This window comes from Nyctereutes procyonoides, unplaced genomic scaffold, assembly GCF_905146905.1.
Source record: "Nyctereutes procyonoides isolate TBG_1078 unplaced genomic scaffold, NYPRO_anot_genome, whole genome shotgun sequence".
Taxonomy (NCBI): Eukaryota; Metazoa; Chordata; class Mammalia; order Carnivora; family Canidae; genus Nyctereutes; species Nyctereutes procyonoides.
Genome location: NW_026575135.1, coordinates 72,811,393 through 72,827,158, shown reverse-complemented (window position 1 = coordinate 72,827,158; position 15,766 = coordinate 72,811,393).

Below are 15,766 nucleotides of genomic sequence, written 5' to 3'. Positions count from 1 at the left end.
GATGGGTCTTGCTTTTTTATCCAGTTTGAAACCCAGCGCCTTTTGATGGGGTCATTAAGCCCATTCACGTTCAGAGTTACTATTGACAGATATGAATTTAGTGTCATCATGATACCTATTCAGTCCCTGTTTTTGTGGATTGTTCCCTTGGACTTCCTCTATTACCGAATCCCCCTTAGTATTTCTTGGAGAGCTGGCTTGGTGGTCACATATTCTTTCACTTCCTGCCTGTCCTGGAAGCTCTTTATCTCTCCTTCCATTCTGAATGAGAGCCTTCCTGGATAAGTATTCTTGGCTGCAAGTTCTTCTCATTTAGGACACTGAATATATCCTGCCAGCCCTTTCTGGCCTGCCAGGTCTCTGTGGAGAAGTCTGCTATTTTTTTGTAAATAAATTAATTTTTATTGGTGTTCAATTTACCAACATATAGAATAACACCCAGTGCTCATCCCGTCAAGTGTCCCCCTCAGTGCCCGTCACCCATTCACCCCCACCCCCCGCCCTCCTCCCCTTCCACCACCCCTAGTTCATTTCCCAGAGTTAGAAGTCTTTATGTTCTGTGTCCCTTTCTGATATTTCCCACACATTTCTTCTCCCTTCCCTTATATTCCCTTTCACTATTATTCATATTCCCCAAATGAATGAGAACATACACTGTTTGTCCTTCTCCGATTGACTTACTTCACTCAGCATAATACCCTCCAGTTCCATCCACGTTGAAGCAAATGGTGGGTATTTGTCGTTTCTAATGGCTGAGTAATATTCCATTGTATACATAAACCACATCTTCTTTATCCATTCATCTTTCGATGGGCACCGAGGCTCCTTCCACAGTTTGGCTATTGTGGACATGGCTGCTAGAAACATCGGGGTGCAGGTGTCCCGGCGTTTCATTGCATCTGAATCTTTGGGGTAAATCCCTAACAGTGCAATTGCTGGGTCGTAGGGCAGGTCTATTTTTAACTCTTTGAGGAACCTCCACACAGTTTTCCAGAGTGGCTGCACCAGTTCACATTCCCACCAACAGTGTAAGAGGGTTCCCTTTTCTCCGCATCCTCTCCAACATTTGTTGTTTCCTGCCTTGTTAATTTTCCCCATTCTCACTGGTGTGAGGTGGTATCTCATTGTGGTTTTGATTTGTATTTCCCTGATGGCAAGTGATGCAGAGCATTTTCTCATGTGCATGTTGGCCATGTCTATGTCTTCCTCTGTGAGATTTCTCTTCATGTCTTTTGCCCATTTCATGATTGGATTGTTTGTTTCTTTGGTGTTGAGTTTAATAAGTTCTTTATAGATTTTGGAAACTAGCCCTTTATCTGATATGTTATTTGCAAATATCTTCTCCCATTCTGTAGGTTGTCTTTGAGTTTTGTTGACTGTATCCTTTGCTGTGCAAAAGCTTCTTATCTTGATGAAGTCCCAATAGTTCATTTTTGCTTTTGTTTCTTTTGCTTTCGTGGATGTATCTTGCAAGAAGTTACTGTGGCCAAGTTCAAAAAGGGTGTTGCCTGTGTTCTCCTCTAGGATTTTGATGGAATCTTGTCTCACATTTAGATCTTTCATCCATTTTGAGTTTATCTTTGTGTATGGTGCAAGAGAGTGGTCTAGTTTCATTCTTCTGCATGTGGATGTCCAATTTTCCCAGCACCATTTATTGAAGAGACTGTCTTTCTTCCAGTGGATCGTCTTTCCTCCTTTATCGAATATTAGTTGACCATAAAGTTCAGGGTCCACTTCTGGGTTCTCTATTCTGTTCCATTGATCTATGTGTCTGTTTTTGTGCCAGTACCACACTGTCTTGATGACCACAGCTTTGTAGTACAACCTGAAATCTGGCATTGTGATGCCCCCAGATATGGTTTTCTTTTTTAAAATTCCCCTGGCTATTCGGGGTCTTTTCTGATTCCACACAAATCTTAAAATAATTTGTTCTAACTCTCTGAAGAAAGTCCATGGTATTTTGATAGGGATTGCATTGAACGTGTAAATTGCCCTGGGTAACATTGACATTTTCACAATATTAATTCTGCCAATCCATGAGCATGGAATATTTTTCCATCTCTTTGTGTCTTCCTCAATTTCTTTCAGAAGTGTTCTATAGTTTTTAGGGTATAGATCCTTTACCTCTTTGGTTAGGTTTATTCCTAGGTATCTTATGCTTTTGGGTGCAATTGTAAATGGGATTGACTCCTTAATTTCTCTTTCTTCAGTCTCATTGTTAGTGTATAGAAATGCCATTGATTTCTGGGCATTGATTTTGTATCCTGCCACGCTACCAAATTGCTGTATGAGTTCTAGCAATCTTGGGGTGGAGGCTTTTGGGTTTTCTATGTAGAGTATCATGTCATCGGCGAAGAGGGAGAGTTTGACTTCTTCTTTGCCAATTTGAATGCCTTTAATGTCTTTTTGTTGTCTGATTGCTGAGGCTAGGACTTCCAATACTATGTTGAATAGCAGTGGTGAGAGTGGACATCCCTGTCTGGTTCCTGATCTTAGGGGAAAGGCTCCCAGTGCTTCCCCATTGAGAATGATATTTGCTGTGGGCTTTTCGTAGATGGCTTTTAAGATGTCGAGGAAAGTTCCCTCTATCCCTACACTCTGAAGAGTTTTGATCAGGAATGGATGCTGTATTTTGTCAAATGCTTTCTCTGCATCTAATGAGAGGATCATATGGTTCTTGGTTTTTCTCTTGCTGATATGATGAATCACATTGATTGTTTTACGAGTGTTGAACCAGCCTTGTGTCCCGGGGATAAATCCTACTTGGTCATGGTGAATAATTTTCTTAATGTGTTGTTGGATCCTATTGGCTAGTATCTTGTTGAGAATTTTTGCATCCATGTTCATCAGGGATATTGGTCTGTAATTCTCCTTTTTGGTGGGGTCTTTGTCTGGTTTTGGAATTAAGGTGATGCTGGCCTCATAGAATGAATTTGGAAGTACTCCATCTCTTTCTATCTTTCCAAACAGCTTTAGTAGAATAGGTATGATTTCTTCTTTAAACGTTTGATAGAATTCCCCTGGGAAGCCATCTGGCCCTGGACTCTTGTGTCTTGGGAGGTTTTTGATGACTGCTTCAATTTCCTCCCTGGTTATTGGCCTGTTCAGGTTTTCTATTTCTTCCTGTTCCAGTTTTGGTAGTTTGTGGCTTTCCAGGAATGCGTCCATTTCTTCTAGATTGCCTAATTTATTGGCGTAGAGCTGTTCATAATATGTTTTTAAAATCGTTTGTATTTCCTTGGTGTTGGTAGTGATCTCTCCTTTCTCATTCATGATTTTATTAATTTGAGTCTTCTCTCTCTTCTTTTTAATAAGGTTGGCTAATGGTTTATCTATCTTATTAATTCTTTCAAAGAACCAACTCCTGGTTCTATTGATCTGTTCCACAGTTCTTCTGGTCTCAATTTCGTTGAGTTCTGCTCGAATTTTAATTAACTCTCTTCTTCTGCTGGGCGTCGGGTCGATTTGCTGCTTCTTCTCTAGCTCCTTTATGTGTAAGGTTAGCTTTTGTATTTGAGTTCTTTCCAGTTTTTGAATGGATGCTTGTATTGCGATGTATTTCCCCCTCAGGACTGCTTTTGCTGCATCCCAAAGATTTTGAACGGTTGTATCTTCATTCTCATTAGTTTCCATGAATCTTTTTAATTCTTCCTTAATTTCCTGGTTGACCCTTTTATCTTTTAGCAGGATGGTCCTTAACCTCCACGTGTTTGATGTCCTTCCAAACTTCTTCTTGTGATTGAGTTCTAATTTCAAGGCGTTATGGTCTGAGAATATGCAGGGGACGATCCCAATCTTTTGGTATCGGTTCAGACCCGATTTGTGACCCAGTATGTGGTCTATTCTGGAGAAAGTTCCATGTGCACTTGAGAAGAATGTGTATTCAGTTGAGTTTGGATGTAAAGTTCTGTAGATATCTGTGAAATCTATCTGGTCCAGTGTATCATTTAAAGCTCTCGTTTCTTTGGAGATGTTGTGCTTAGAAGACCTATCGAGGGTAGAAAGAGCTAGATTGAAGTCACCAAGTATAAGTGTATTATTATCTAAGTATTTCTTCACTTTGGTTAATAATTCGTTTAAGTATTTGGCAGCTCCCACATTCGGGGCATATATATTGAGGATTGTTAAGTCCTCTTGTTGGATAGATCCTTTAAGTATGATATAGTGTCCCTCTTCGTCTCTCACTACAGTCTTCGGGGTAAATTTTAGTTTATCTGATATAAGGATGGCTACCCCTGCTTTCTTTTGAGAACCATTTGAATGGTAAATGGTTCTCCAACCTTTTATTTTCAGGTTGTAGGTGTCCTTCTGTCTAAAATGAGTCTCTTGTAGACAGCAAATAGATGGGTCCTGCTTTTTTATCCAGTCTGAAACCCTGCGCCTTTTGATGGGGTCATTAAGCCCGTTCACGTTCAGAGTTACTATTGACAGATATGAGTTTAGTGTCATCATGATATCTATTTAGTCCTTGTTTTTGTGGATTGTTCCACTGAACTTCTTCTTAAAGGGGAATTTTAAGAGTCCCCCTTAAAATTTCTTGCAGAGCTGGTTTGGAGGTCACATATTCTTTCAGTTCCTGCCTGTCTTGGAAGCTCTTTATCTCTCCTTCCATTTTGAATGAGAGCCTTGCTGGATAAAGTATTCTTGGTTGCATGTTCTTCTCATTTAGGACCCTGAATATATCCTGCCAGCCCTTTCTGGCCTGCCACGTCTCTGTGGAGAGGTCTGCTGTTACCCTCATATTCCTCCCCATGAAAGTCAGGGACTTCTTGTCTCTTGCTGCTTTAAGGATCTTCTCTTTATCTTTGGAATTTGCAAGCTTCACTATTAAATGTCGAGGTGTTGAACGGTTTTTATTGATTTTAGGGAGGGATCTCTCTATTTCCTGGATCTGAATGCCTGTTTCCCTTCCCAGATTGGGAAAGTTTTCAGCTAGGATTTGTTCAAATACATATTCTGGCCCTCTGGCCCTTTCGGCGCCCTCGGGAACCCCAATTAAACGTAGGTTTTTCTTCCTCAGGCTGTCATTTATTTCCTTTAATCTGTCTTCATGGTCTTTTAATTGTCTGTCTCTTTTTTCCTCAGTTTCCCTCTTTGCCATTAACTTGTCTTCTATGTCACTCACTCGTTCTTCTACCTCGTTAACCCTCGTCGTTAGGACTTCTAGTTTGGATTGCATCTCATTCAATTGATTTTTAATTTCTGCCTGATTGGATCTAAATTCTGCAGTCATGAAGTCTCGTGAGTCCTTAATGCTTTTTTCTAGAGCCACCAGTAGCTGTATAATAGTGCTTCTGAACTGGCTCTCTGACATTGAATTGTAATCCAGATTTTGTAACTCTGTGGGAGAGAGGACTGTTTCTGATTCTTTCTTTTGAGGTGAGGTTTTCCTTCTAGTCATTTTGCTCAGTGCAGAGTGGCCAAAAACAAGTTGTATTGGGAAAAGGAGAGAAAGAGAGAGAAGGAAAGAAAAGAGAAAAAGAAAAAAGAAAAAGAAGAAAAAAAGGAAAAAAAGAGAAGAAAAAGAGAAAGAAAAAGAAAGAAAGGTGAAAAAAAGGGGGGTGGGGAAGCAATCAGAAATCAAAAAGAAAAGAAAAAAGAAAAAAAACAAAAAACACGGGGGAGTATCTTCTGAATCTGTAGACTTTAAGTCCCTTGACTTCCCCTGGAACTGGTCCGTCCAGCTGGTCTTCTGGGGGAGGGGCCTGCTGTGCTGATTTTCAGGTGTTAGCACTTGGGGGAGCCGCTCTGTCCCCGCCAGGTGCAGGGCTCAGCGGGGGTTGTTTACCCTGTGAGGCCCCAGGAGGAACAGCCCCAGTGGCTATGGCAACTCTGGAAGCCTGGATTCAGCCCCCGCAGGAACTACGGGGCTCTCCGTCCGCAGGGCCTGGAGGCTCCGGGGCGGGGCCGCTGATCTGCTCAGCTCGGGGCAGGAGCGTCCTCGCTGTCCTGGGCCCTCCCGGCCTCTGCCTGTCCCGGGGGAGGCCGGATCCTGGGCTGTGTCCCGGCGCCCTGTGCTCCGGGGCCTGCGCTGTTGGATTCGCGCTCCCGCCCCGCAGCCCCCTCCGCGGAGCCGCCGCCCGAGCCCCTCCGAGCTGCTCCGGGTCCCGCCGTGCGCGCTGCAGCCCTTAGGGAGCTCGGCGCACTCTCCCGGGGCGCAGGTGTCTGTTAGTGTCCCAGGGAGCCCGAGGGCATCCCCGCCCTCCTGGGTCCTGCTCTAACTCCCTGCGAGCCCCTTTCTGCCAGGGAAGGTTGGTGCAGCTCCTGCTTCTCCGGGACGGGGCTCTCCTGTCCTGGGGACACTCGCCCCGGCCTCAGCCCGGCTCCTCGCGGGCCCCACCCCTTGGGGGCCTTTTGTTTCTTTATTTCTTTTTCCCCGTCTTCCTACCTTGATAGAAGCGCGAACTCTTCTCACTGTAGCGTTCCAGCTGTTCTCTCTTTAAATCTCAGGCCGAAATCGTAGATTTTCAGGATGATTTGAATGTTATCTAGGTAATTTGGTGGGGACAGGTGATTTGGGGACCCTACTCTTCTGCCATCTTGCCCCTCCTCCGAGAGGTCTGCTATTAATCTAATATTTCTCCTCATAAAAGTTAGAGATTTCTTATCTCTTGCTGCTTTAAGGATCTTCTCTTATTTTTGGAATTTGCAAGCTTCACTATTTAATGTCGAGGTGTTCAGCAGTTTTTATTGATTTTAAGGGGGGGGATCTCTCTATTTCCTGGATCTGAATGCCTGTTTCCCTTCCCAGATTAGGAAAGTTTTCAGCTAGGATTTGTTCAAATACATATTCTGGCCCTCTGGCCCTTTTGTGCTCTCGGGAACCCCAGTTAAATGTAGATTTTTCTTCCTCAGGCTGTCATTTATTTCCCGTAATCTATCCTCAGGATCTTTTGTTTTTCTCTGTTTTCCTCAGTTTCCCTCTTTGCCATCAACTTGTCTTCTATGTCACTCATTCTTCCACCTCGTTAACCCTTGTCGTTAGGACTTCTAGTTTGAATTGCATCTCATTTAATTGATTTTTAATTTCTGCCTGATTATATCTAAATTCTGCAGTGTTGAAGTGCCTTGAGTCCTTTATGCTTTTTTCTAGAGCCACCGTAGCTGTATAATAGTGCTTCTGAATTGGCTTTCTGACGTTGAATTTTTTTTAATTAATTAATTAATTAATTTATTTATTTATTTATTTATTTGAGAGAGAGAGAGAGAGAGAGAGAGGCAGAGACACAGGCAGAGGGAGAAGCAGGCTCCATGCACCGGGAGCCCGATGTGGGATTCGATCCCGGGTCTCCAGGATCGCGCCCTGGGCCAAAGGCAGGCGCCAAACCGCTGCGCCCCCCAGGGATCCCTCTGACATTGAATGTAATCCAAATTCTGTAACTCTGTGGGAGAGAGGACTGTTTCTGATTCTTTCTTTTGAGGTGAGTTTTTCCTTCTAGTCATTTTGCTCAGTGCAGAGTGGCCAAAAACAAGTTGTTTTGGGAAAAGGAGTAAAAGAGAGAAGAGAAAGAAGAAAAGAAAAGAAAAGAAAAAGAAAAAAACAGGAAGAAACAAAAAAAAAAAGAGAGAAGAAAAAAAAGGGGGGAGGGAAGGAAACAGAAAACAAAAAACAAGGGGGAAGTATCCTCTGATTCTATATACTGTAAATTCCTCGTCTTCCCCTGGAACTTTCCAATGTTGCTTGGTCAATAAGTTGCTTTCCCCCTGTCCTTCCAGGTGGTCTTCTGGGGGAGGGGCCTGCTGTGCTGATTCTCAGGTGTGAGCACTTGGAGGAGCTGCTCAGCCCCCTGCCTGGTGCCCTGCTCAGTGTATGTTGTTTATCCTGTTTATCCTGTGAGGCCACTGTGAAGCTCAGTGGGGGTTGTTTATCCTGTGAGGCCCTAGGAGGAACAACAGTGGCGGGGGCCAGCTCTCCAGTCCTGGAGTCAGCCCCCACAGTAACTACCGCAGCTCTCAGTCCGCAGGGGCCTGGATGATCGGGGGGCAGGGGCCGCTGATCTGCACAGCTTGGGGCCTCCCGGTGGCAGGAGCGTCCTTGTTGTCCTGTGCCCTCCCAGCCTCTGCCTGTCCTTGGGGGGAACGCTGGCTCTTGGGCTGTGTCTCTGGCGCCCTGGGCTCCCGGAACTGCACTGCTGGAATCGCGCTCCCGGGCCGCGCAGCTCCCGCCGCAAGGAGCCGCTGCTGAGCTGCTCCGGGTCCCGCCGTGCGCGCTGCAGCCCTTAGGGAGCTCGGCGCACTCTCCCGGGGCGCAGGTGTCTGTTAGTGTCCCAGGGAGCCCGAGGGCATCCCCGCCCTCCTGGGTCCTGCTCTAACTCCCTGCGAGCCCCTTTCCGCCCGGGAAGGTTGGTGCAGCTCCTGCTTCTCCGGGACGGGGCTCTCCTGTCCTGGGGACACTCGCCCCGGCCTCAGCCCGGCTCCTTGCGGGGCCCCTCCCCCTCGGAGGCCTTTTGTTTCTTTATTTCTTTTTCCCCGTCTACCTACCTTGATAGAAGCACGAACTCTTCTCACTGTAGCATTCCAGCTGGTCTCTCTTTAAATCTCAAGCCGACTTCGTAGATTTTCAGGATTATTTGAAGGTTATCTAGGTAATTTGGTGGGGACAGGTGACTTGGGGACCCTACTCTTCCGCCATCTTGCCCCTCCCCTCTGCTCTATGATTTTCATGGATTCCTGTCCCACACTTAGGTCTTTCATCCATTTTGCATTTATTTTAGTGTATGGTGTAAGAAAATGGTCCAGTTTCATTCTGTATGTGGCTGTCCAATGTTCCCAACACCGTTTGTTGAAGACTGTTTTCCATTGGATATTCTTTTCTGCTTTTTTAAAGATGAGTTGACCATAGAGTTGAGGTCATTTCTGGGTTCTCTATCTGTTCCGTGGATCTATGTGTCTGTTTTTGTGCCAGTACTATATTGTCTTGATGATTACAGCTTTGTAATATAGCTTGAAGTCAGGCATTGTGAGTTTTTTGGTTTTCTTTTTCAATTATTCTTTGGCTATTCGGGGTCTCTTCTGGTTCCACACAAATTTTAGGATTATTTTTTCAAACTCTGTGAAATAAGTTGATGGTATTTTGATAAAGATTGCATTGAGGGATGCCTGGGTGACTCAGTGGTTGAGCGTCTGCTTTTGGCTTGGGGCATGGTCCCAGAGTACCGGGATGGAGTCCCATATCAGGCTTCTTGCATGGAGCCTGCTTCTCTCCCTGCCTATGTCTCTGCCTCTCCCTCTCTTTCTGTGTCTCTCATGAATAAATAAATGAAATTTTTAGAAAAAAAAAAGATTGCATTGAATGTATAGATTGCTGTGGGTAGCATGGCATTTTAACAATATTTGTTCTTCTAATCCATGAGTATGGAACATTTTTCCATTTCTTTGTGGCTTCCTCAATTTCTTTCTTGAGTATTCTATAGTTTTCTGAGTACAAATCTTTGATCTGTTTGGTTAGGTTTATTCCTAGGTATCTTATAGTTTTTGGTGCAATTGTAAATAGGATTGATTCCTTAATTTCTTTTTCTTCTGTCTCATTACTAGTGTATAGAAATGCAGCTGATTACTGTGCATTGATTTTATATTTTGCTATGTTGCTTTATAAGTTCTAGCATTTCTGGGGTTGAGTCTTTGGGTTTTCCATATAGTGTATCATTTCATCTGCAAAGAGTGGTAGTTTGACTTCTTTGCCAATTTGGATGCCTTTTATTTATTTTTATTGTCTGATTATTGAGGCTAGGACTACTAGTACTATATTGAATAGCAGAGGTGATAGTGGACATCCCTCTCATGTTCCTAACCATAGAGATAGTTTTTAACTCTTGAAGAATCTCTGTACTGTTTTCCATAGTGGCTGTACCAGTTTGGCTTTTCACTAACAGTGTAAGAGGGTTCCCTTGTCTCCACATCCTTGCCAACACCTGTTGTTTATTGTGTTGTTGATTTTAGCAATTCTGACGAATGTGAGGTGATAACTCATTGTAGTTTTGATTTGTATTTCCCTGATGATAAGTGATAATGAGAATCTGTTTATTAGCCATGTGGTCGTCTACTTCGGAAAATTGTCTGTTCATATCTTGTGTCCAATTTTTTTATATAAATTAATTTTTATTGGTGTTCAATTTACCAACATACAGAATAACACCCAGTGCTCATCCCGTCAAGTGTCCCCCTCAGTGCCCGTCACCCATTCACCCACACCCCCCGCCCTCCTCCCCCTCCACCACCCCTAGTTCATTTCCCAGAGTTAGAAGTCTTTATGTTTTGTCTCCCTTTCTGATATTTCTCACACATTTCTTCTCCCTTCCCTTATATTCCCTTTCACTATTATTCATATTCCCCAAATGAATGAGAACATACACTGTTTGTCCTTCTCCGGTTACTGTGGCCAAGTTCAAAAAGGGTGTTGCCTGAGTTCTCCTCTGGGATTTTGATGGAATCTTGTCTCACATTTAGATCTTTCATCTATTTTGAGTTTATCTTTGTGTATGGTGCAAGAGAGTGGTCCAGTTTCATTCTTCTGCATGTGGATGTCCAATTTTCCCAGCACCATTTATTGAAGAGACTGTCTTTCTTCCAGTGGATTGTCTTTCCTCCTTTATCGTATATTAGTTGACCATAAAGTTCAGGGTCCACTTCTGGGTTCTCTATTCTGTTCCATTGATCTATATGTCTGTTTTTGTGCCAGTACCACACTGTCTTGATGAACACAGCTTTGTAGTACAACCTGAAATCTGGCATTGTGATGCCCCCAGATATGGTTTTCTTTTTTAAAATTCCCCTGGCTGTTCGGGGTCTTTTCTGATTCCACACAAATCTTAAAATAACTTGTTCTAAGTCTCTGAAGAAAGTCCATGGTATTTTGATAGGGATTGCATTATACGTGTAAATTGCCCTGGGTAAAATTGAGGACACTAAACTCATATCTGTCAATGGTAACTCTGAACGTGAATGGGCTTAATGACCCCATCAAAAGGCGCAGGGTTTCAGACTAGATAAAAAAACAGGACCCATCTATTTGCTGTCTACAAGAGACTCATTTTAGACAGAAAGACACCTACAACCTGAAAATAAAAGGTTGGAGAACCATTTACCATTCAAATGGTTCTCAAAATATATCCTAAAAACTATAGAACACTTCTGAAAGAAATTGAGGAAGACACAAAGAGATGGAAAAATATTCCACGCTCATGGATTGGCAGAATTAATATTGTGTCCAATTTTTAATCAGATTATTTGTTTTTTCGGATTGTTTGAATTTTATGTTCTTTACATATTTTGGATACTAACCCTTTATCAGCTATGTCATTTGTGAATATATTCTCTCATTCCATAGGCTGTTTTTTGAAGTAGTTAATTATATTTCTGTCACTGTGCAGAAACCTTTTATTTTCACAAAGTCTCAATAGTTTATTTCTGCTTTTGTTTTCCTTGCCTCAGGAGGGTATCTAGTAAGAAGTTGCTAAGGCCAATGTCAAAGAGGTTACTCCCTGTGTTCTCTTCTAGGTTTTTTCAGGTCTCACATTTAGGTCTCTAAACCATTTTGAATTTATTTTTGTGTATGGTGTAAGAAAGTGATCCTGTTTAATTTTTTTCATGTTGCTGTCCAATTTTCCCAATACCATTATTTATTTATTTATTTATTTATTTATTTATTTATTTATGTATTTATTTATTTATTTATTTAGAGGCAGAGACACAGGCAGAGAGAGAAGCAGGCTCCATGCAGGAAGCCCGATATGGGACTCAATCCTGGGTCTCCAGGATCATACCCCGGGCTGCCGGCGGCGCTAAACCGCTCTGCCACCGGGGTTGCCCCCCAACACCATTTATTGAAGGGACTATCATTTTCCTATTGGGTAGTTTTTCCTACTTTGTTGAAGATTAGTTGACCATATAATTGTGGGTTCGTTTCTGGGTTTTCTATTCTGTTTCAATGATCAGTGTATCTATTTTTGTGCCAGTACCATCCTATTTTGATCACTACAGCATTGATATGTAACTTTAAATCTGGAATTGTGTTTTCTTGAGTGTAAAGCAAATGAATCTATTATTACTTTTTATTGTTTCTCATCAATTTAATCATAAAATATCTGAGCCCTTATTAACTGTGTAAGTTACTTTCCCAAGTCAGATGACTCTAGCAGATATTGAAAGGACATGTAATCATGTTTCTGCAGTAATTCTAGTTTTGGATGATTGTTACTATTATATGTAATGTAATAATTGATGCATGACAAAAAAAAATCACATTTTCTCCCAAGCTTTGTGACAAGACCGCTGGGTGATCTGAGCTTAATGTAATCATGGCAACATCAAGTATGTAATCAGGAAATTCCTTAAATTTTAGCCTCAAAACTTCTAGCTGTAAAATTAAAAATCAGAGATATGTTTATAGCATATTAATTTAGAAACACAGAATGTAAATCCTTTTCTTCTATAATCAGATGTGTCTTGACATCTGCTTTGCATGATGGTGGAATATATCTTTCAATTCACCAAAATAGGATAGATCATTAGTTGCATTAGCTTTCATCTATCTCATTGGGATCTCCAAGTGAAGCAAATTTTGGTTCAACTAACATGCCAACAAGTTATTTGTTTCTCACCACCTTGAATCTGGTCTCACCTTAGTGATTTGTGATGTTTGTGATGTTCTGGGAATTCTGGGGTTGGAGCGTGAAATATTTCCACCTGGATCTCTTGCATAGTCTCTCTAGGAGCCTGCTCTGCCATGTGGGGTGTTTTGGAGAGGGCACATGTAGATGCCTCTATAACAGTGCTGGCTGAGTAAAGCTTTCTGGTCATGCCAGCCAAGGAGCCAGACACATGAGTGCAGATATCTTGGACTCTCTATACCAGATGTTTGCAGCTGAACACCTGGTGACTGCCATTGATGCTGCATGGAGCAGCTCATCCCTGTTTGAGTTACTGATCCCAAAATTATAAGATGTAATGACCTGTTCCTAGTTTTAAGCCACCAAGTTTTGGGGTAGTTTGTTCTGTAGAAATAGATCATTTAAGTAATTGTAGATACTGAATAGGCTATAGATGGTAAGTTCATGTGAGAATTAAAGAGAACCTGCTATCCATTGCCTCCCAATGTCTCAAGAGTCCTCTTGAGATAAAGTCCTGCCTCTTGCCAGTCCTGGTGAAAGAGAAGGAAAAGAGACCCTTAGTTCCATGAACCCAAGGCCTTTGATTAAAAGATCTTTCATTAGATAAAGAACCAATGACCGTTTCCCTCCAAACACCTTTGTTGGAAGGAGGAAGGAGTGGATGAGCACTCAGAAGAATGCATGGAAATCCCACTTCATGGGCCAGAGGTATGAGGCATAGTTGTCCCATCAATGCAACATTAGTTATCAAAAGAATGCTCTGAAGGCTCAACCTGGACTTGGCAGGCCTGGAAAATGCCATTGTTTTTGAACTTTATGTTTACCTTCAAGAGGATTCCCTGATTTTCCAAGCCTTGTACAATTTCTTTCCTTCTGATTCTCCTTTTTGTATTTTCAAGGGTTTTTTTCTTGTTCTCAGAATGTTCCTTATGTATGGCTTCTGATTTTTGTGGATATAATTTTTAACCAGCTAGTATTTACTGAATGGCTACTATGTGCCAGACAATGACTTCACTGTGGGGATAGTGTAGTAATTTCTTATCTCTCTGACATTAATGAGAGGTTTGTTTTCCTCTTGCTCCCTCATTTACCTCTGATACCTCTTGAGTTGCAACAGCCTTGCAGTCTGTGTTGCTGCCATCACTGTTAGGGGCTTTAATCAGAGGCTGTGATCCTTGACTTCCCTTTCCTATATATACAGACAAAGCCATTCCAAATAAATAGTGATACATGGACATGCACGTGCACGTGCACGTGCACACAACACACATACATACACAGACACACACTATCCAGGGGAGAAGACAGCAAAAAGACAATGAGGGAAGCTGGGAAACAGATGAGTGAGTGATAAGGGATTTAGTTAGTCTAAGAAAGCAAAACCCTAACATGACAATGAGGTAGCCCCATTTGTTCCTCTGTGCTTTAGTCCGTTGGAGTTACTTGAAGGCCATTCTTGGCTGAATTGTGTCCCTGCTCCCAACCCAACTCCTGTGATGAAATCCTAACCCCCAATACATTACAATGTAACTATATTTTGGGATGCCTGCATGGCTCAGTGGTCCAGTACCTGCCTTAAACCCAGGACGTGATCCTGGGGTTCCTGGGATTCCCCTGAAGGGAGCCTGCTTCTCCCTCTGCCTGTGTCTCTGCCTCTCTCTCTGTGTCTCTCATGACCAAATAAATAAAACATTTTAGGGCAGCTCAGGTGGCTCAGCGGTTTAGCGCCACCTTCAGCCCAGAGCCTGATCCTGGAGACCTGGGATCGAGTCCAACATCAGGCTCCCTGCATGGAGACTGCTTCTCCCTCTGCCTGTCTCTCTCTCTCTCTCTCTCCCTCTCTCTCTCTCTCTGTGTCTCTCATGAATACATAAATAAAATCTTTGAAAAAACAAAATATTTTATTTTATTTTATTTTTTTTTTATCATTTTATTTTTTTATTATTTTTTTTATAAATTAATTTTTATTGGTATTCAATTTACCAACATACAGAATAACACCCATGCTCATCCCGTCAAGTGTCCCCCTCCGTGCCCGTCACCCATTCACCCCCACCCCCCGCCCTCCTCCCCTTCCACCACCCCTAGTTCATTTCCCAGAGTTAGAAGTCTTTATGTTCTGTGTCCCTTTCTGATATCTCCCACACATTTCTTCTCCCTTCCCTTATATTCCCCTTCACTATTATTCATATTCCCCAAATGAGTGAGAACATACACTGTTTGTCCTTCTCCGATTGACTTACTTCACTCAGCATAATACCCTCCAGTTCCATCCACGTTGAAGCAAATGGTGGGTATTTGTTGTTTCTAATGGCTGAGTAATATTCCATTGTATACATAAACCACATCTTCTTTATCCATTCATCTTTCGATGGGCACCGAGGCTCCTTCCACAGTTTGGCTATTGTGGACATGGCTGCTAGAAACATCGGGGTGCAGGTGCCCCGGCGTTTCATTGCATCTGAATCTTCGGGGTAAATCCCTAACAGTGCAATTGCTGGGTCGTAGGGCAGGTCTATTTTTAATTCTTTGAGGAACCTCCACACAGTTTTCCAGAGTGGCTGCACCAGTTCACATTCCCACCAACAGTGTAAGAGGGTACCAAAACTGGAGCAGGAAGAAATAGAAAACCTGAACAGGCCAATAACCAGGGAGGAAATTGAAGCAGTCATCAAAAACCTCCCAAGACACAAGAGTCCAGGGCCGGATGGCTTCCCAGGGGAATTCTATCAAACGTTTAAAGAAGAAATCATACCTATTCTACTAAAGCTGTTTGGAAAGATAGAAAGAGATGGAGTACTTCCAAACTCATTCTATGAGGCCAGCATCACCTTAATTCCAAAACCAGACAAAGACCCCACCAAAAAGGAGAATTACAGACCAATATCCCTGATGAACATGGATGCAAAAATTCTCAACAAGATACTAGCCAATAGGATCCAACAACACATTAAGAAAATTATTCACCATGACCAAGTAGGATTTATCCCCGGGATGCAAGGCTGGTTCAACACTCGTAAAACAATCAATGTGATTCATCATATCAGCAAGAGAAAAACCAAGAACCATATGATCCTCTCATTAGATGCAGAGAAAGCATTTGACAAAATACAGCATCCATTCCTGATCAAAACTCTTCAGAGTGTAGGGATAGAGGG